Here is a 23,651-nt window from a genome sequence, read left to right on the forward strand (position 1 = left end):
GAATAAACAGTATACAGTCATGTATGTAAATGGGGTGTATTCACCCACAAAATGGAAGAATATACCAGATGAATTAGACAACAGAATCCAACTATGTACTATTTACAGGAAACTGATTTGAAACACAAAGATTTGCATAGAATTGATATAAAAGTCTAGAGAAAAATCTGATGCTTCAGCTAATCTTAAAAAAACAGGTAATAATCCTGATTTTAATTAAGGCTACAGTAAATATAAATATTATAAAAAGATAAGAATAGAAATTGTGCTTAAAGGCACCATAAAAAGGAATGAATATAAATTCTTAAAATATATATCCTTAATAACATAGTGTCTTAATATTTAAAAGTTAAACTAGAAAGAAAAATTGATAAAACTATAATAGACATCTTGATGTACCTTTTTCAGACCTAATCAAAACAAGCCAAAAGTTAAGAAAGAAATCAAACAACTAAATCAAACTTTAAGGGGAATGGGAGGAAGATGATAGATGCCTGATAAATACTAGACAGGAATATATTCAGCTGTACATGGCATTTTTACAAAAATTTATAATGTATTAGAATATAAAGTTTCTCAAAAATGTAGAAAAGCAGAAATATTAAATACATCTATTACTGATAACAGTGGTATAAAGAAGAACACAATCCTCCAGTCTCTCATGTTTACAAACTAAGAATCATTGCATTCCTCACTATCTCTCATCCTTCCTCTCTCCACATAAGTCTCTTTCTGAGGCCTGTCAATTTTTCCTTTGCAACATCTCTCAAATAGACCCTCTTTTCTCCCCTGACATGCAGGTGTAAGCTCTTACCATCTCATTCCTGAACTATTCTAATAGCCTGCTGGTGGGTCTGCCTTCAATTCATCTTTCATTCAAGTACTAAGGTGGGAAAGTGCATTGTCTGTGTTGATCAGGTCTGATTATGACCTCCAATAAACTCCAATGGCTATTGTTTCCAGAATCAAATACAAAAACCCTCTATTTGCCATTCAAAGCCTGTCGTGATTTAGCCTCTCCTCCCTTTCCAGTCTTCTTATACCTTACTCCTTGTCACATATTGGCTATCCCATAAACAAGATCCTCTATCTCTTGGGTCTTCACATTTCCTTTTGCTGTAACCCAGACTTGGAGTGCTCTGTCTCTGCTTACTGACTTCTCTGGTCCCAATTAAAATCCCATCTTTTATAGGGTGCCTTCTCAAATCCTTAATTCTATTGCTTTTCTTCTCAATTATACACACATACACACAAAAATATACATACATATTCTTTGTGTGTATGCATATATATGTATATGTATCTGTGTGTATACATATATATTATATATATATATATATATATATATATATAAAATATATTTGCATATTGTCTCCCAAATTCCATTGTAAACTCCATTAGGGCAGAAACTAATTGGAGAAAATGCAGCTACAGAAATAATGACCAGACATCTGGCTAAGGAAAATGCCAATGAGATTTGCAAAAGAATTATATGGGTATTAGACAAAGATGCTCCTTTAGAGGAGATCATAAGACACTGTGCTACAGTGGGAACAAATGCTTTTTACACCCGGACAATGATGAACGTGGAAAGACAGGGTCCCTCCTGGCAAGGGACTTCTAGAGAAACTCGGTGATGTTTTCAATGTGGAAAAATTGGACATCTCAGTGTAGGTATGGAGATGCAGTGAGAAGACAGGGTGAGAGAAAACCAAAAACCCCATGTCCAAAATGCAACAGAGGACTCCATTGGGCATCAGAGTGTAGAATAATTCAGGGAAATGGGATGAGGGCCCCAGGTCCAGGGCCCCAGGCAAAAAAGACTTGGGGCATGATGGCAACTGATGTTACACCCAAAGAGCCTTTAGAAAGTCAGGACTCTGATTTGATCAACCAGCAGAAAAGTAATCACATGGCAGAAAGGGATTACCTGATAAGTGAGTCAAAAGGCAATCAGATTGCAAGAATGGATTACACTTGGGGAGAATACGGGTCTTTTAAACCAACAGGGCTGTGTCCAGTGCAAACAACTCCAATGTAATTGCCAGATGATGAGAAGAGATTTAGAAAGTGGTAAATAGAAGGAAATTAGATAGGTTAACTGTCTTTTGTCTCTTGTTTTTGTTATCAGAGCTGAGCACTAGGCCCTTAAGAAATGTTGATTGGTTGAATATAGTTCTTTAAAGAAAGCATTTAAAAAAAATTATTGGGTACCAAATAACATAATTGTAAGTCAAAGAAAAAATTATTGAGACAATAGAAAATGAACAGTTTCAGAAGAAACCGGAAAAACCTCCATGGACTGATGCAGAGCAAAGTGAGAAGCAGACGTTCAACTTATACAATGATTGCAAAGAAAAACAGCTATAAAATAATTTGTAATTATGACCAATGAAATGATAAAATCGCTGGTCAAGAAGATTGATGAAATACACCATTCACTTCCAGCAAGAAAAATGATTAAATGCAGAGAGAGTTATACATTTTCAGAAATGGCTAATGTGATTTGTTTTAATGTATAATGTATGTTTATGTAAAGGTTTATTTTTTGATGGTAAGGACAGATTTTAAATATATGTAAATATAAAGGAAAGATTATTTTAAAACTGATAGAGAAGTTGGGAAGTGTGGGTAGGTATTTGGGGAAAAGTTTTGTTTTGGACTTGCTGGGTTTGAGATATTTGGGGATATTTAGTTTGAGAATGTCGGGTGTCAAAAAGCAATTAGTAATGATTGGAGCTCAGTAGAGAGAGGTAGGACATATAGATGTGGGAATCATTTGCATGGATATAACAATCTATGGGAACTGATGAGATCATTAAGTAAAATTATATAGAATAAAAGAATAAGGTTCAGGATAAACCCTTGCAAGATACCCAAGAATAGTGGGCATGATATAAATGGAAGGAGACAGAGAAGGAGCAATTGGATAGATAGAAGAACCTAAAAAGATCAGTGTCACAAAAAAAAAAAAAAAAAAAAAAAAACACCCCCCAAAACAGAGAAAAGCATGTTCATGTAGATGGTCTACAAGGCCAACTGCAGTAGAAGGGTTAAACAGGATGAAAAATGGAAAAAGGCTGTTGGATTTGACAATTAAAAGTAAACTTTGGTAACAAATCTCAGTTAAATGATGTAGATATAAGCCATATTATAGAATATTTTTTAAAAAATAAAAGAATTGGAGATAGCAAATTAAGGAGAGATATAGGTCAATAAGTATTAGGGATGAGAGAATAAGATTTGTTTTTTGTTTTGTTTTATTTTGTTGGATGATGGAAACATGGATATTTGCGGGTATTGGGGAAGGAGCTAGTCAATAGAAAGAAGATAGGAGAGTAGGAATGATAGTAGGGGCAGTTTGATAGAGTAAATGGGATCAAGGATAAATGTGGAGGGGCAAAGTCCAGGGACCTTGGCAAGGGAAAATGTCACTTTTTTATCAGAGATAAGAATGAAGAAAATATTTGAATACTGTAAGATGAGGAGGAATGAATCTGGAGGAGTAGAATTAGTTTCAATTTTTTCATTGAAATTTAGGGCAAATCTAGGAGAAGGGGTGGGGGGAAGAGGAGGAATTGAAACACCAGATTTTACAAGGGTCAGTGGTGAAAAATTATCCTTGCATATGTTTTGAAAATAAAAACTTCAATTAAAAAAAAATTCAGGGCAAGGTCATCAGCTTAGAAGGTGGGAGGACTGTGTTCTTTGGGAGGGTTAAAGAGTTAGTTTGGAATAGCTGCTGTGAAAAATGGGATAGTGTATCAATTAAGAGGAAGAGAATGTTTGTCTAGCTACAGTAAAGTCTCAGTTGAAATTAGATAACATATTTGTGGTGGATCACAGTCGGCAGGATTTCATGATTTCCTACAGATCTGTTCAGCAGCATGTGAATAGGAAAGACAAAGGCAAGTAGTTAAAATAATTTAGGGATGGAGTTCTACAAAACATTATTAGCAATAGAAGAAGGGGGTTGAGATAGGGAAAGGAGGAGAGTATATATAGCTAGTGCAGAGATGATAGCCTGAGAAAGAAATGAGGAGTGGAATGATTCCTATATAAATATAGATTCACATCTTCTCTGCAATTTACAGTGTTAGAGAGTCATTTGAGGCATTGAGGCATTTGTTGAAGGCCAAATAGTCAATATGTAGCTGAGGCAGGCCCTGAATCTTGGCTTCATTGGTATATGGACTGAGAATAGAATAAAATGGTTAATAGAGAATTACAATCCACAATAAGTGAAGGGATAGTAAGAAAGTAATTGCTTTCTGAATACAAATAACTAAGGTTAGATAGCCCATATTCTAGGAAATAAAAAGAATTTCAGCAATGTTTATTGAGGTTCCATTAGTGATCTTCTCAATAATGATCTTTTTTTGGCCTCTGTCATATTTAACACTGAATATCTCTTCTCCTCCTGGAAATCTCCTCCTCTCTGAGTTTTTGTCATTTATTTCTTTTGGTTTTCCTACCTATCTGACCTTAGGTTGATGATTATCAATTACATATTGACATTTCAAGTATAAATAAAACTAGAAGCCAAAAAAAGTTGCAAGTTTACAGGGTTTCCAATAGGTGAAATCTGGGCAGGTCATTTAATCCCATTTCCCTCGGTCTCCTTTATCTGTAAAAAATGAGGTGGAGAAGGAAATGGCAAAACTTCTCCAGTATCTGCCAAGAAAATATCAAATGGGATTATATAGAGTCAGATACTAGTGAAATGACTGAATAACAACAACAAAAAAGGAGAACAAAAAAGCTTCTGGTGGGTCTAGTTTCATTATGCCTCTAAGGGCAAGAAAAGACATCACTGCATGATCTTTAATCATCATCTCTTACCTCAAAATGCTTAGGTTGGCTAAAGACAAAGGAACCAGCATGAAAATGATTGCAGCTTCTATTTCAGAAGATGAAAAATGAAAGAAAATCTACAAAAAACTTGAAAAAATCCTCCAGACCAAGTCAATATTAACACATGGATAATGTCAATGTTGCATATTGAGAAATATTAAAACACTCAGAAGAGAAACATAAGTGCATAGGGATGATAATTTTTATAAACATGTCATAAACATTTATTTACACAGACATGCACACACACACACACACACACACACATATTCACACCTATCCACAGACCCATTTAGACACACACACATCTGTACACACATACAGAGAGCAAAATGCATATATATCTTACATATACTCTCACATTATACACATGTGTATGTGTATATATGTACCCACATATGTATATGTGTATGCATATGCATCCACCCACATGCAAACATGCAGCCAAAACAATATCAGTATGGCTGACATATAATGTAGATTTCTCTCTTAATTGAATTTTTTAGTTTGACTTCTCTCTTCTTTCTGATCCCTGCTAACTTTTCTGCTGTAAATCTATTCCTTAACTTGTCTCGTTATTACTTAACCAACTTCCATCCATAAATCCCTCTCTTGTCTTCCTCCCCCACTTTTTGCTTCCCCATCCACCTATCCCTCCCTCCTTATTTCTTTATAGATTTTGGCTAGTGCTATACCCTTGGTGTAGTGTTGCCTATTTAACTCCGATGTGAATAAGTTTTCAGAACTACTGGCCCTTCTCCCCCTTCTAATTCCTCTGTATCTATTCTTCCTCTGCACCTCATTTGAATAACATAATTACTATTTTTACCTTTTTCTAGGAGTTTTTGCTTTTTTTTAGAATCTACTCATCTCTGCCTTAATCTTTCTTTTGAGTTATCCAATTGCTGATATCAATATTTTACATTTCCATGTAAAAAACATAAACAATTTGTCCATGTTAAGTTCCTTGAAATTAATCTTTGATATGGGCTCTTATATGTAAAATAAATTTTACATATAATATTTTTAACGTTTATTTTTATTCAAAGTGATAAAAAAAAAAAAAACTACCAAAATTAGTGTTGTATTTCCTCTTTTTTTTAGGATAATCTCAACTCTAAGTTAGTAGCATGGTAGAATGGAAAGTATATTGGTTGTGGAATTTAAATCTCTGGAATTCATATCTTAAACTTTATTCTGAGTACTTGTGTGACCTTACATAAGACATATGAAAGCCTACTTTCTCCCTACCAAAACCATACATGAGGATGTTCTCCATCCACATATAGGTTACTTTGATAAGGTATTTGTAAAGATAAGAGGGTAGGTATATGTCAGCACTTTTAAATCAGTCAAAAATCTTTTAAATAAAATAGTTAAAAATATAATATTTTACTATTACAGATAACAACATATTTTATTTAATATTTAATCATATAATTTTGATTTGATTTTAATTAATCTAACAAAATCATTTCATAATATAATATAGTTAATAATATTTAGTAAAACAATTTTAATACAGTTATTGATGCTCTTTTAGTAACCTTTTATTGGTATTAATAGAGAATGAGATTTTTCCTGTATCCTTGGAATGATCTTCTTCTTCAGGTACCTTCTATTAGTTCCTCATCATCCTCATAATTATATCACATCAGTTGTGGATTTCCTTTGTATTAGTGCAATCAGGCTGCTTTCCCCATCTTTATTCTCTATAGTGTCATTTCTCCTTCTGTATAAGCACTTCTGGGACTATGATTTTGAGAGCCAAATGTGATGGTTCCATTGTTTTTGACAGAGAAAACAATTTCTCCTCTCCCAGCCAATTTTCACTGTTACATGCCCTTGGGATGACTTTGCTTAGTTGGATATCTTGGAGAGCTTTCTTGAAATCATTTCTCTCTGCTTTATGAGGCAATGTTTCTCATAATTACCCATCATCCTCCTCCCAAACTAGTTTCTATCATAACTCAGCATTGCCTTTGGCGGACATCTCTCTCCATTTGGCAAGTAAATCATCTATTGCTGACTAAGATGCTTTCTAGCCTTTTTTGGAATCCTTATTGTAGCAGTTAATTTACATTGGTTCAAATTATGCATTAAATTATTATAATCAGTGTCAATGTAATTTATGTTGATCATTTCCCACTTTTGATGATCAATTTCCTAAATAGTTGAGGATTGAATTTTCAATTATGTCTTGTCTCTTTTTCTTATAATTCTTTTTGCTTTTTACCCGTTTGGATCTTATATCTGACAAGTTCATGGTCTGATGACCACGTGACTCAGGAGTAACTCCCACTTCAATAATAATTTTTTTATGTTAAATAGCATGTATTTTGTGTTTACCATGTCCAGCACCTATCAATTCTTTTCTGGAAGAGGTGTTCATGAGGCTTGAAGTTTCTGCATAATCTTTAAATCTTCCTTTGTCTTTTTTTATTATCTCCTCACAAACCATGATTTACACACACACACACACACATCCCTCCATATCTTCATCTTGCCCCATATTTTCATGAAAGTTGCCTACCATTATTGTATATGTTGACTTGGTTTGGAAGGTTTCATTAAGTCCTCATGGAATTTTCTACGTCTTTTATTCTCAGCAATAAACTCTTTTCATGATAGACCTTTTGCAAATATTTATTATAAATACTGTAATACATGAAGTAATTAGTCTTGTTGCCTTTGAGTATATGATAAAACCCATTCAGCCAAGTCTTTATTTGGTTCTCCACTGAGTATATATACACCATCTTTCCATATAGGATTTAGTTACACATTCTTTATTCTAGTTTTGTTTTTAATAAGGAGGTCACAACTGATATTAGTTAATTTAACTTCTCCAGCAAAATACTAATAACCAAATTGAAGTTTACTGATGGTCCAAAATACATGTGCTCCTATTCCTATTCCCTTTCTTGACACTCTGCTCCCGTACCTGTAGACACATAAGAGTGTTGTATAAGACTCCAGGGATATTTGTTGTGTTGTGTAGTGAGTGGTGTTACACTTCATGACTTGGCATGTATAAAATATTCATCACAATTTGGAAGAGCTACAATCCATTTCTGGAATAATATTTAAAGTATTGGCAAAAAACCTGATAGAGCACCTGCTTTGCTGGTAGAGTCTTTGGAGGGAAAAAAAAGCAAAAAACCCCAAACAAAACAGGGAAAGCATTATGATGCATCAGAATAAAATTTTGTAGGGAATATCAATTAAGATAAGTTTAATATTGTATTTTTCCCATGATGCCATGATCTCTGAAATATTTTTACTTGATTACTTACTATTGATATATTTAGTTTGCCTTTCTCTTATTTATTTTCTTTTTAAAAAGAGATGTTTTGGAGTTTTTTTTTTTTTATCCTCAACCTTAACTGTCAAGACATGAAAGTTAATTTAGAGTATTTTGGTAGTTGGGGTGGACAATACATGAGGTTTTACTTTTGTAGATTTTTTTCTAACTTTTACAGTTCAGTCAAGCAATTCTTCTCCATATTACCCTTAAAATAACTAGAAGATTAGTAAAATTTTGAAAAACTAGGGAAAACCAGCAAAGTATGGATGAAAAGTGTCTGCAATCCACAATTTACTGTACTAGACCTGGTACTTGAAAGACAAGTAGCTAAATAGATCTTTAATTTCATGAATCAAAGAAAACCACTGAGATTTTGTAAAAATCAAAATCAAAACAAATAACCCCCCCATATATACACACTATTCTTTATTTTCTGTCAATTAAATGTTGTTATTATTTGTTCATTGTTCCTGAAGAGGATCTTGACATCAAGGAAGTGATGCTATGACATGCAAGTGAACTGGATTTAACTAAGAAAGGGCTGTGCAAGGTCACCTGCTTCACTTTCCTCTCCATAGCCATTTGCTTCCAATGACCAGATAGAGATCAAAATGGCTAGAGATTGCCTTGGATGCAATGGCAGACCTAACCTCAAGCAACAGTCAAATATAATTGAGAGTGGAATCTTTGTATTTAGTTGAGCCATTCAAACAATAATTTCATTCATTTTTGTTTTGTTACTAATATACCTAAATTTTAAAAAAATAAACTTAAATGAGCCTTTAAGTTTTTTATATCACAATCATCTCTGGATATATTCCCTACTTCTCCCCAACCCTCATACCCATACTTACACCCACACCCACCCACACCCATACATACTCCATTTTAACAAAAACCAATCAAATAAAACCAACTGACAGTGTTGTTATTCCAAATTTATCAGTGCATGCTGTATCCATAATCTCCCACCTTTGTACTGTGCATGTCCTTCTCTTTGTTCTTCACTTTATATCAATTAATTTCTCTGAATTCCTTATATTTATTGTTTCTTACAGTATAAAAAATATTTCATGTGTATATATCACTTTTTGTTTCAATCATTTATAAACCAATGAAAAAGCATCTTATTTCCAAGGGTTATTTTTTTTTTATTTAAATTTTTTTATTTTCCCCAGTTACATGTAAAATAATTTTTTTTTACATTTGTTTTTAAAATTTTGAGTTCCAAGTTTTCTCCATGTAAAATTATGCATAACATGTCTAGAAAAGTCATGTTGTAAAAGAAAACAGATTTCCCAGCCTCCCTGGAAAACAAAACAAAACAAAACAAAACAAAACAAAACAAAACAAAACAAAACAAAACAAAACAAAACCATAACAACAAAAAAAACAACTCTCAAGAAAAAAAAAAAAGTTGAAAAAAAATGGTTTTTCTGATAGCATCTTACTCATAATTTCTTGTAGAATAATAACATTGCTTCATAATCCCATATACAATGTATTCAACATTCAACAACATATTCACAATGTTTTGTTGACAATTTCCAAATTTTTGTCCTGAGAAAGGAGCTGCTAGAATATTTTTATACATTACATACACACACACACACACACACACACATATACACATATATATATATATACACACATTTAAATATAAAATTTAAATATATTAAATATTTAAATATAAATTTAAATATATGTATTTAAATCCCTTTTGGTTTCATGCCTACGAGTGGATTGTTAGTTCATGATTATATAACTCTTTGGGCATAGATCAAAACTTTTGATCATTTATCAATTAGGAAATTGATTTTTCTTTTTAGTAAATTTGACTCAGTTTCCTAAAATTTGAGAAATGAGACCTTCATCAGAGAAACTTACTTCAAAATTATGTTCATAATTACTATTGCTAACTGTATCCCCTCACTCCCATTTATTCTTTTTTTCTTTTCTTTCACCTGACCCTCCTCAAAAATGCTAGTGACCACTCTCTCCTCTGAATTTCTCTACTCTTCTATCATCCTCCCCCCTTCTTTTTTTTTTTTTAATTAATTTTGTAATTATAACCTTTTTATGACAGTACATATGCATGGGTAATTTTTTACAACATTATCCCTTGCACTCACTTCTGTTCTGAAGGCAGGCAATCCCATACATGTTAAATATTTTACAGTATATCCTAGATACAATATATATGTGCAGAACTGAATTTCTTGTTGCACAGGAAAAATTGGATTCAGAAGGTAAAAATAACCTGGGAAGAAAAACAAAAGTGAAAACAGTTTATACTCATTTCCCAGTGTTCCTTCTCTGGGTGTAGCTGATTCTGTCCATCATTGATCAAATGGAACTGAGTTAGATCTTCTCTATGTTGAAGATATCCACTTCCATCAGAATACATCCTCATATAGTATCGTTGTTGCTGTATATAATGATCTCCTGGTTCTGCTCATTTCACTTAGCATCAGTTCATGTAAGTCTCTCCAGGCCTCTCTGTATTCATCCTGCTGGTCATTTCTTACAGAACAATAATATTCCATAACATTTATATACCACAATTTACCCAACCATTTTCCAATTGATGGGCATCCATTCATTGTCCAGTTTCTAGCCACTACAAAAAGGGCTGCCACAAACATTTTGGCACATACAGGTCCCTTTCCCTTCTTTAGTATTTTCTTGGGATATAAGCCCAGAGGTAGCACTGCTGGATCAAAGGGTATGCACACTTTGATAACTTTTTGGGCATAGTTCCAGATTGCTCTCCAGAATGGCTGGATTAGTTCACAACTCCACCAACAATGCATCAGTGTCCCAGTTTTCCCACATCTCCTTAACCCTAACCCTAACCTCCCCCCCTTCTCTTATCCCCTTTCCCTCCTATTTTCTTTCAGGATAAAATAAATTTCTATGCTCAAATTGAGTGTATGTTATTTCCTCTGTGAGCCAATTCTGATGAGAGTTTTACTCACTCCCCTTCCCTTATCTTCTTCCCCTCAATTGTAAAAGCTTTTTCTTGCCTCTTTTATATTAAATAATTTAAACCATTCTACCTCTCTCTTTCCCTTTATCCCAAAACATTCCTCTTTCCCCTTCATTTTATTCTATTTTTAATATATTATCCCTTCATACTCAGTTCACACCGTGCTCTGTCTGTATATACTTCTAACTGCCATAATAAAGAGGAAATCCTTATGAGTTACAAATATCTCTTTCCCATGTAGGATTATAAACAAATAAACCTTGTTAAATCCCTTATGATTTCCCTTTCTTGATTACCTTTTTATGCCTCTCCTGAGTCTGTATTTGAAAATCAAATATTCTATTCAGCTCTGGTCTTTTGAATTCTTGATGGTGCTTTATTTCATTGATTGTCAACCTTTTCCTCTAAAGGATTATACTCAGTTTTGCTGGGTAGGTGATTCTTGGTTATAATCTTAGCTCCATTGCCCTCTGGAATATCATATTCCACGCCTTTTGGTTCTTTAATATAGAAGCTGCTAAATTTTTGTGTTATCCTGACAATCTCCATTATACTTGAATTGGTTCTTTCTAGATACTAGTAATATTTTCTCTTTGACTGTATATATATATTTTCCCCATATAGATGGAATCTTGGGATCTCTTTCAGATGATTAATGGAATCTTTCAATTTTTATTTTACCCTCTGGTTCTAGAATAACAAGACAGTTTTCCTTGATAATTTATTGAAAAATGGATATTTCACTATCTTCCCCCCACCCATTTTTTCATTTTTTGGATTTGTTTTATTGCTTCTTGATTTCTTACAAATCTCATTAGCTTCCATTTGTTCATTTCAATTTTTAAGGAATTATTTTCCTCAGTGACCTTTTGTGCCTCCTTTTCCCATTTGGGGAATTTTGCTTTTTAAGGCATTCTTCTCATTGGCATTTTGTATTTCCTTTTGCATCACTTTCATTTCTTTTCCCAACTTTTCCTCTACTTCTCTTACTTGATTTTCATAATCCCTTTTGAGCTCTTCCATGGCTTGAGACCAATTCTTATTTTTTCTTGGAGGCCTTAGATTTAGGAGCTTTGACTCTGTTATCTTCTTCTGAGTGTCTATTTCTATCTCCCTTGTCACCATTGTACTTTCTATGGTTCGAATGTTTTTTTGTTGTGTTTACCCATTTCTACCTATTATTCAGCTTTTAACTCTTTGTTAAAGTAGGGCTTTGTTTCCAGGGTAGAAGGTGTACTGTCCCAAGCTTGAAGATTTTATGCTGTTGTTTTTAGAGATCCTTCTAGGGATCTTTATTGTGAACTAGCTGAGTATGGGCAAAGCAACAGAATTCTGCCACAGTGCCAGCAAAGGGGCCTTTGCAAATCTCCCTCTTCCCAGTTGTCCATTCCCTTGTCTGTGAGCTAAGATCTTTAGAACCATTGCTGTCATTAGTCTTGCCATGGTTGCTGCTCCTACCACAGTGCTGCTGCAGATGCTGTTGATTCAGTGGAAGCAAAAGTCCGATCCTGGGCTGGGGCTCCCCCTGCACCCTAGTACACTAAAACTTTTTTTCTGAGTTGTCCTTGGCCCCTATTTCTGAGAGGTCTGGAGATCATTACCCACTTCCTGGGCCCTGTTTGTGCTGGTGAGGGATGTACTGGGATTGTGCTCCAGACACTCTGATGCTACAGGCTCCTCCTGTTGACCTTCCAAGCTGCATTTGGCCAGAAAATTGTTTCACTCCACCTATTTTGTGGATTCTGATGCTCTAAAATTTATTTAGAGTCATTATTTAAAACTATTTGGAGGCATTTGGGGGAAAAGCCACGTGAACCTTTACTTTACCATCTTGGTCCTGCCTCTCCAGGTTTTTGTTTTATTTTTAACCACAAAAGTACTGCCAAAAATATTTTGGGATACATGCCTAGTAAACAGTAAGATAATTGAAAGAAAATGTATGAACATGTTTCTGACTTTTGTTTCCTGAAGTGGGAAGTTACTAACAGTCTCAGTAACTCAAATCTGGCCTGAGTAGAAAGGGAGGACAGAGTAAGTACTTTGTTATTGATTCAGTTAAATATATAAAATACACTTACATATATTATCTTTGATGTTGCTTTAAGCAATGTGTTAATTCAGTTTCCTTCAATCACTTCAAGGTTGTAATAAATCCTATAGAGAAATGGATGCTCTATAAATGAAAGTCATGTCAGATTTTGTAGTACTTTTAAAGTTGAAACTATCACATTGACACTATATCTCATTCAATAAAGAGAGTTAAAAACAAAACAAAACACCATACAACCACACACAACCACCTAACACTTTGATATGTGATGAATGTTAATAATGAGTGGTAATCGGAGAATATAAATTAATATCAGTTAGTGATGCAGTGAGGAGAGCACTGGCCTGGGACTCAAGAATACCTGAGTTCAAATCAGACACTTACTAGCTGTTTGACCCCAAGCAAATTACTTACCTCAGTTTCCTCATCTGTAAAGTGGAGATAAGAGCATCCATTTCCCAGAGATATTATAAGGATCAAGTGAGATTTGTGAAGTGCTATATAATCTTGATATAAATGCTAGCTATTATTATTATCATAATTAGAATCTTTGTTTTTTTTTTAATTTTTTGGAATTCTCCTTGGCTGGCTTCTGTTCATTCTGAACATAGTAAATGGTTGTCTGGGCTATAATATGTAGGAGACAGCACAGCAGCACATCATCCCTGAACTCTTCTGGTTTGTTTGGAATTGATGTAGGTTCCTTGGGCAGAGGAAGAGACCTAGATGCAGAAGCTTAGGACCTTTCTAATAATTGCTAGCATTTAAACTTTAATATAATATTTAATTTAATTTAATAATAATATTTAATAATAAACTTTAAGCATTTAAACACCACACTAAGTCTTTTGGTTTTAAGGTTTATAAAGTATTTTGTATATTTCATTTGGTCTTTACAGTAACTCTGAGGTGAGTGCTGTTATTATAATAATTTTATAGTTGAGGAAGCTAGGCCAAACAAAGGATAAATCATTTGCCAAGGGTCACACAGTTAGTTAAGTGTCTCATCAGGATTTCTATTCATTTCTTCATGTCTCCAAGTCCAGCTTTCTATCTACTGTACTACCTACCTGCCCCCCATTGTTAATTTGGTCTAACAGTTCATTACTGACATCTGGCCCTATTTCTGAACCTACTCTCACTTGAATGATTCTATACCTTGCCTAAACCATTCTTTATTACTTTTATTTTTAAAAAAAAATCATTTATTTAATATTTTCTCCAGTTACATTGAAATCAAATATTTTTACATTTGTTTTTAAAACTTTTATGTTTCCGATTCTCTTCCTTATCACTACCTCCAGCCCTCTTTAAGAAACCACATGTATGGGGTAGCCCTAGATGATACAGTGGATAGAGCAATGAGCGCCTTAGTTCAAATCTGACCTCAGATACTTAACAATTCTTAGCTCTTTGACTCTGGACAAGTCATTTAACCCCAGTTACCTCACATACACAAAAAGAAACCATATATGAAGTTATGTGAAACATTTCCATAAAAGTCATGTTGTGAAAAAAAAAAAAAAACATAGATCTCCCACTATAATTAAAAAAAGAAAAACAAAAATAAAGTTAAAGAGAGAAGTGGGGAGAGAGAAAAAGAGAGAGCTTCAATCTGTATTCAGAAAGTCAATTTCTTCTCTACATAGAAAGGCATCCTAAATCCTTCAAAGTAGTTGTGGATTATTTTACTGATGAGAATAGCAAAGTCATTTCCAGCTGATCATCCCAAACATTGCTATTTCTTTGTACAGGGTAATTTCACTTTGCTTGAGTTCACAGAGGACTTTCCAATTATTTTTTTTTCTGAGAGCATCTTGCTAATCATTACCCATAGAACAATAATATTCCATGACAATCACATACCACAATTTATTCAACCATTCCCCAATTGATGGGCATCCCCTCAACTTCCAAAATTTTGCCCTGAGAAGAAAGTCACTACAAATATTTTTTTCACATATAAGTGAAAAATATATCTTTTGGTATTCATGCTTAATATTGGCATAGTTAGGTCAAAGGATATGCATACATTTATAGTTCTTTGGGCATAGAACACATCTTTGGATCATTTATCAATGGCTCTTATTTTTTATAAATTTGACTCAGTTCCCTCCATGTTTGAGAAATAAAGCCTAATCAGAAAAATTTGCTTGTAAATTATTTTTAGATTACTATTGCTAACTACATTTCCCCTCATTTATCCTACTCTTTCTCTCCTTTCATACTGCTCTTCCTCAAAAGTGTTTTGCTACTGACTCTCCCCCTCATGAAGCCCTCTCTTTTATCATCCTCCCCTCTCCTTGTATCCCATTTCCTTCTTATTTTCCTGCATGATAAGATTTTTATACATATATGGAGTGTATATGTTATTTCTTCTTTGAGACAATTCTGTTGAGAGTAAGGCTCACTCATTCACCCTCTCCTCCTCCTTGTCTCCTGCATTGAAAAAGCTTTTTCTTGCCTCTTTTTTTTATGGCAGATAATTAACACCAAATCTACTTCTCCCTTTCCCTTCCTCTTGGTAAATCCCCCTCTCATCCCTTAATTTCATAATTTTTTAGATATTATCCGTTCATTTGCACTCATACCTGTGCCTTCTGTCTATATATAATCCTTCAAACTTTCATAATAATGAGAAAATTCTAGAGTTACAAGTATCATCCTGCCATGTAGTAATATAAACAGATAAAACTTAAGTCCCTTATGAGATCACTTTCCTGATTACCTCTTTATGCTTTTTTTTTGTAAATACAATATCTATATATATATATATACATATATATCTATATATGTGAAATTTCTATTCATCTTTGGTCTTTTCATCACAAATGCTTGAAAATCCTCTATTTCATTGATTATCAATCTTTTTTCCCTAAAGGATTATACTCAGTTTTGCTGAATAGGTGATTCTTGGTTGTAATCCTAGCTCCACTGCTCTCTGTAATTATTATATTCCAAGCCTTCTAGTCCTTTAATACAGAAGTGACTAAATCTTTGTGTTATCCTGACTGTGGCTTCACTATACTTGAATTGTGCTTTCTGGAAGTTTGTGATATTTTCTTCTTGACCTTAGAGTTCTGGAATTTGGCTATAATATTCCTGAGAGTTTTCATTTTGGGATCTCTTTCAGGAGGAGATCAGTGGATTCTTTCAATTTTTATTTTACCCTGTGATTCCAGAATATCAGGACGGTTTTCTTTGGTAATTTCTTGAAAGATGATGTCCAGGCTCTATTTTTGATCATGACTTTCAGGTAGACCAATAATTTTAAAAGTATCTCTCCTGGATCTGTTTTCCAGGTCACTTTGCTTTTCCAATGAGATCTTTCACATTTTTTTTTCTATTTTTTATTTCATTTTTTTTTCTTTTGCTTTGCTGTAGCTTGACTTCTCATAAAGCCATTAGCTTCCATTTTGCTCAGTTCTAATTTTTAAGGTATTATTTTCTTTGGTGAGCTTTTGAACCTCCTTTCTCAATTGGCCATTTTTTCTTTTTAAGGCATTTTTCTCCTTATTAGTATTTTTGCGTTTCCTTTTGCACCCTTTTCAATTCTTTTCTTAACTTTTCCTCTATCTCTCTTGATTTTCAAAAGTCCTTTTGAACTCTTTCATAGCCTGAGACCAATTCTTTTTCTTGACTTTATTGTCTTATGAATCTGTGTTTTGATCCTCCTTCTTGTCACCATAACAACTTTCAATGGTCAGAAACATTTTTTAAAATTTTCTGCTCATTTTCCCAGCCTATTACTTGGCTTTTAACTCTTTGTTAAAGTAGGGCTCTGTTTCCAGAGTGGAGGGTGCATTGTCTCAAACTTCAGGGATTTTATGCAGCTGTTTTCAGACTCCTTCCAGGGACCTGATCACAAGCACTCTTTTCTTCCCTGGAATTGTTAGGAGTGTCCCTATCTCACAGTAGCTGTAAGATCTAGTGTGCTAAAGCTACAGAGTCCTGTTTTTCTGGCACTGGGGCCAGGGCTGCACTGGCTTGGGCTGTGCTGGGATTGCATGTTAGACTCCCTCCCTGTTGCCACATATCTTTTCTGCTGATCCTTCCAGGTCCTCTTTGGTGTCTCTGGGATGAAAGTTTTGTAAGCCACCAGAATTGCTGCCGATTCAGAAGACCCTAGACCCATTCCTGCCTTACTTGGGGTTAGGGCTTACTTAGGGGTGCCTGGGGCTGGGCTGGGCCAGGGAGAGCTGGCACAGCTTGTACCAGAACTGCTCTCTGGACTTCCACTGTGGTGTAATAGATCTTTTCTGCTGACTTTCTAAGTTCCTTTGCCTGGAATTGGTCATGATTTGGAGCAGTTTGGGGGAAAGGTTGCTTTTAAACTTAAGTAAAGAGTTCAAGATCAATTAAAAGAGTTAGTGGGTGTGAGGAAGGAGCAAGAGCTCAAGAAAGAAAAGTATTCTTTCTCCTTTCCCCATTCCTAAGCTTGCCACCTCCTGTACTTTTAACCTTGAATCTCATTCAATCTTAGTCTCTTATATGAAGATTTTGAGAGTAATGTTTTCCAGTTTTTAGAAGAAGTAACGCAGTAGTTCTAGGCAACCAGGGATAAGTAATAGGTCTGGATGAGAAATGGAAAGGAGAGCCTACCAAAAAATCTACCTGCTTCCCGTGTATCAAAACCATACATTTAGATACTGTGCTATAGTATGTTGGTCTCCTCTGTTTTCTGTGGAAACAATTCAAAAATAAATGTTTTAGAGGGAGTGAAACTGATTTCTTCAGCCCTGGGAGTTCTCCATTAGGAAATTCCTCCTTTCAATACATCCCAGCAGCTAGCTATTGCATAAGGCAGAGCCTTAGATTGCCTGGGGACACTATGAGGGTGAGACTTGCCAAGTTCATTCAGCCAGTAATGTGTCTTAGGCAGGGCTTGAAATCAGGGAATCCTGACTGCAGACAATTCTAGATACTACACATTCTGCCTTTCTTTTATATACATTTACTTTCTTCTTCCTGGTCATTTATAAATATGAGTGAGACTTCTATAAGGATGCTAATACTGGTGAAACAGAGTAAACGTTAATGATTGCTAAGTGTGAGAAAGTAGTGGATCTGACCAAGTTGAAGATGGAACAGACAGAAAAACAAAGTTATGTAAAAGCCACCGGAGAAAGTGTGAGACAGGAGGCCCCCTAGTCAAAGGTGCTTATGATAGGGAGCCAATATAAGAATCATGGTGGCTGAAATACTTCCATGCATTATTTCATGTGATACAAAATTATGCCCACTTGAAAGACAAGGAAACTGGATTTGTTCAGGTCACACAGCTAGAAGTGTGAAAGAAGCAAGATTTGAATGCATCATTCCCTGATTCTACAATTCTATCCTTTAGCCCACGAATAGGAAAATAAGAGGGTTTGTGGGTCTATCATCTGAAATGTCAAATAAAGATTCATTTTTTTCTTTCCTGTTAATATTAAAAGGAGCATGCTGTAGCCAGTGATATAAAATAATTACTTATTTTATGAAGGGAGTGGCAGTCTTGTAAAAAGGTTAGGGCAAAGTAAGACATGTATTTTCCTGCATTTTCCTCTCCTCAAATATTTAATATGCTGCATTAAATTTCATCTTGTACAATTTTGTACTTTTGGGGCAGCTAGGTGGTGCAGTGGATAGAGCACCAACCCTGAAGTCAGGAGGACCTGAGTTCAAATTTGACCTCAGACATTTAATACTTAGTTGTGTGACACTTAACCCCAATTGCCTCAGCAAAACAAGCAAACAAAAAAAAATTGTATTTTTTTTTTCTATTTCTTTGTAGCATGGATTCCTTTGAAAATATTGCAGTCATTTTGCTTTAAATCACTACAGCTGGGGTAACATGCCTCTGATAAAATAATTTTTTTTTTCTGGGTTATTCACTTACTTAGGTTTCTTTCAATATTAATCATTAATGAGCATGGGTTTAGGTAAATCATAATTTGGTCTTGACTTCCCCTTCTGTAAAATGGAAAGAATGATACCATCCAGCATAGCACAGTAGAAAGAACATTGACTCTCTAGAATAGAATAAGGAAGCCTGGACTCTTGTCTGCATTCTAATCCCAATAAGCATTTATTAATTGCCTACTAAAAACAAGACATTATTTTAGATACTGTTACAAAAACAAAGTGAGAAACATTCCGAGTGCTTTCAGGACTTACATTCTATTGGGGAATATATTGTATAAATCTGATTATTTGAGAAAGGAGAAAATACTAGTAACTTGACCATTCCACAGGAAGTTTTCTTGTTTCTTTGGGCCTTGGTTTCTTTATCATTAAATTGTAGGAGATTGGAGGATTTGACTAGATTATAGACTAGATTATACCTAAGTCTCCTTCCAGCTCCATATTTCTTAAAGGTAGTTAATAGAGGTAGTTAAAGAGATATCCTGATATTACATACAAATATACAAATATGGTATACAGGACCATGTTTGGAGTCAAGATTTGAACCCTACCTCTGGTATATACTGCTTGTGTGAACATGGGCAAATCCCAGAAAGCTGTGTAAGACTATAAATTATAATTTCCTGCAGTGATGAAGTCTCAGGGGAAAAAAAAAAAGTAAAAACTAAAAAATGAAGTATTCATCCAATACAGTTTTAAGGAACATTGATGTAGGAAAACAGTATTTTCATCTATTGTTGTGTTCTTTTTAAGGTCTTAACATAATTTTTTCCTTTGTCTGTGATAATGGAATATTGGAGAGAAATTAGGCTTATCTTGATCTGTCACTCGATATTATCAATTGTCTGGTTACTGTTCTGCATGCAATTTATTTATTATTTTAATATACTTTTATCTTTTTAAATCTTTTTATTATTTTAAAAAATTATTTTATTTTTCCAATTTCAAGCAAATTTTCTTTAACATTTAATAAAAACTGAGTTTGAAATTGTCTCTTTATCTTTTCTCCCCCACATCCCACCTCATTGAAAAGGCAAGCAATTTGATGTAGATTATACATGGATAGTTATGCAAAAGAAATTTCCATATTTGTCATGTTGTGAAAGAAAACAGACAAAAAAAAGAGAAAAAAGTATGCTTTGATCTGTATTCAAACTCCATCAGTTTTTTCTCTGAAGGGTGAAAAGCATTTTTAATTATAATTCTTTCAGAATTGTTTTGAATCATTGTAGTAATGAAAATAGCTAAGTTATACTTTTGAGGAGGAAAAGAGTGAAAGGTAAGAGAAAAAGGGGAATAAACAAATAAAAACAGTATGGAGAGAAATACAGTTTATCATAACTATAAACATGAATAGAATGAACTCATCCATAAAATGGAAGCAGATAACAAGATGCATTTAAAAAAAATCAGAATTTTACAATGTGCTATTTATAAGAAATACATTTGAATCAGAAATACACACTTAAATAAGGGGCTGGAGCAGAAGCTATTATGTTTCAGCATGGGTACCAATCATGATCTCACACAAAGCAAAAGCAAAAATAGACCTAATTTTAAAAACTAAAGAAGGAAACTATATTTTACTGAAAAGTATCCCTAGACAATGAAGTCATATCAATGTTAAACACATATGCACCAAATGGTATAGGATCTAAATTTTTTAAGAAGTTGAAGGAGTTACAGGAGGAAATAGAGAATAAAACTATACTAGTGGGCAACCTCAATTTCCCTATCAGAACTAGATAAATCTAACCAAAAAATAAACAAGAAAATTAAAGAGGTAAACAAAATTTTGCAAACTTAGATATAATAGATCTCTGGAGAAAATTGAACAGGAAAAAAAAAAGGTAATATACCTTTTTCTCAGCAGTACATAGAACCTACACAAAAATTGATTATTTATTACAATATAAAACCTCACAACCAAATGCAAAAAGCAGAAATAGTAAACATATCCTTTTAAGACCAAGATTAAAAAGATTAAAAATTAATTAGAAATTAACAAGTAAATCAAAAAACAATTAATAGAAACAATAATTTAACTAAAGAAAATGACAACAATCAGACAACATACCAAAATTTATGGGATGCAGTCAAAGTGATACTCAATAGGAAATTTATACCTGTAGTTGCTTACATCAGTAAAATAAAGGAAAATTTGATCAGTAAACTGGGCATACAACAACAATAACAGCAACAATAAAAACTAGGGGAAAATAGGTTATAAATTCTCAATTAAACACCAAATTGGAAATCCTGAAAAATCAAAAGAAATATTTATAAAGTTGAAAATAAGAAAATCATTGAATTACTTAAAAATCTATGGGGAAAAAAAAACCCTCATAAAACAGATAAGCCATTGGTTAATTTGATTAAAAAGGAAAGAAAAATACCAAATTACTAATATCAAAATTTAAAAGGGTGAATTCACCACCAATGAAGAGAAAATTAAGATATTTTGTCTAATTACATGCCAATAAATTTGACAATTTAAAATAAATGGATAAATAAGTACAAAAATATAAATTACCTAGGTTAAAAGAAGAAATAAAATACTTAACTCAATCTTAGAAAAAGAAATTGAACAAACCATCAATAAATACCCTAGAAAAAAATTTCTAGGGCAGATGGATTAACAAATGAATTCTACGAAAAATTTAAAGAACAATTAATACCAAAATAGAAAAAGAAAATCATACAATAATTTCTCTTATGAAAACATACAAAATTGTTGAATAAAATACTAGCAAAGAAATTATAGCAATGTATCATCAGGATAATCTACTATGACCAGTGGGATTTATACCAGGAATTCAGGATTGGTTCAGTATTATGAAAACTATCAGCATATTTGATCATAACAATAACAAAGCCAATAAAAAAATAATATGCAGGAAAAGTCTCTGATAAAATACAGCATCTATTTCTATTAAAAATACTAGAGAACTAGGAATAAATGGAACTTACCCTAAAATAAATATATTTATCTTAAATTATCAGCAATCATTTTCTGTAATAGATATAAGGTAGAAACCTTCCCAATAGGATTGGGGTAAAGTAAGGATGCCCAGACTATTATTCAGTATAGTACTAGAAATGTTAACTATAACATAAAGAGAAGAAAAAAGAAATTAAAGGAATTAGAAAAGACAAAGAGGAAATAAAACTATCACTCTTTGCATTTGATATGATATTATAATTAGAAAATCTTAGAGGACCAATTAAAAAATTACTTGAAATTACTAGCAAATTTGCAAGATACAAAATAAACTCACATAAATTATCAGCATTTCTATATGTTATCAACAAAGTCCAGCAGCAAGAGACAGAAAGAAATATTCCATCAAAAATAATTGTAGACACTATAAAATACTTGGGAGTATACTTGCCAATACAAACCTTGGAACTATATGAACACAACTATAACACACTTTTTGCACAAAAAAAGTAAGACAAGTGGAACAATTGTAAAACAGTTGGAAAAATGTGAATTGTTTATGGGTAGGACTAGTCAATATAATTAATAAAATGCTAATTCTACCTAAATTGATGTATTTGTTCAATGTCATACCAATGAAAGTATCAAAAATCATTTTATAGACTTAGAAAAATTAAGGACAAAGTTCATCTAGAAGAAAAAAAACTCAAGGATGGAATCAATTTTAAAAATACAAAAGAGGGGGCAGCTAGGTGGCGCAGTAGATAGAGCACCAGCCCTGAATTCAGGAGGACCCAAGTTCAAATCTGGTCTCAGACACTTCCTAGTGTGACCCTGGGCAAGTCACTTAACCCTAGCCTCAGGGGAAAAAAAAAGAACCACAAGAAAGATATTTAGCCATACCAGATTTCAAACAGTATTATAACAGTATTATAAAGTAGTAGTTATCAAAACAATCTGGTACAGGCTAAAAAAAAGGGTGATGGATCAGTGGAATAGAGTAGGTGCAAATTATACATTACAATAAATGACCATAGTAATCCAGTAGATAATACATGCAAAGATCTAAGCATTTGGAACAAAATTTTATTATTTGCAAAAAACTTCCGGGAAAACTGGGAATGGCAGAAACTAAGTATTGACCAATATCTCACACCATATTCCAAGATAAGATCAAAATGGGTACATGATTTACAGATAAAGGTTGATAACAAGCAAATTAAGAGAGCAGAGACTTCTGGCCAAGATTGCAACATAGAGGCAGACAGCTGCTTGAGCTCCGTGTTTTCTCTCAGGACTTAATTCATGACAAGCCTCAGACTTAATGCTTGACCAGAAAAGAAACCCACGAGAGGAGCAAGCAGGCCCATTGTCCATTTACAGTCTTTGTATTGCATATCACCCAAGACAGTCCATTTCAGCTGCAACACTGGAATTGTCTGCTGTCTCTGGTGTCACAGTCAGGAGGGACATTGCTGCCATCAGTGTCTGAAGGGCTGCTGACATCTGGCTGGTCCTTCTGGGCTGTTGTCTGGTCCTTCTCTTGGATCCCCAGTTCACAAATGTCTCTGGTGGGGATCAACTCCTCTGCTGCTGGATCTGC

Source organism: Sminthopsis crassicaudata, chromosome 1 (assembly GCF_048593235.1).
Source record: "Sminthopsis crassicaudata isolate SCR6 chromosome 1, ASM4859323v1, whole genome shotgun sequence".
NCBI lineage: Eukaryota > Metazoa > Chordata > Mammalia > Dasyuromorphia > Dasyuridae > Sminthopsis > Sminthopsis crassicaudata.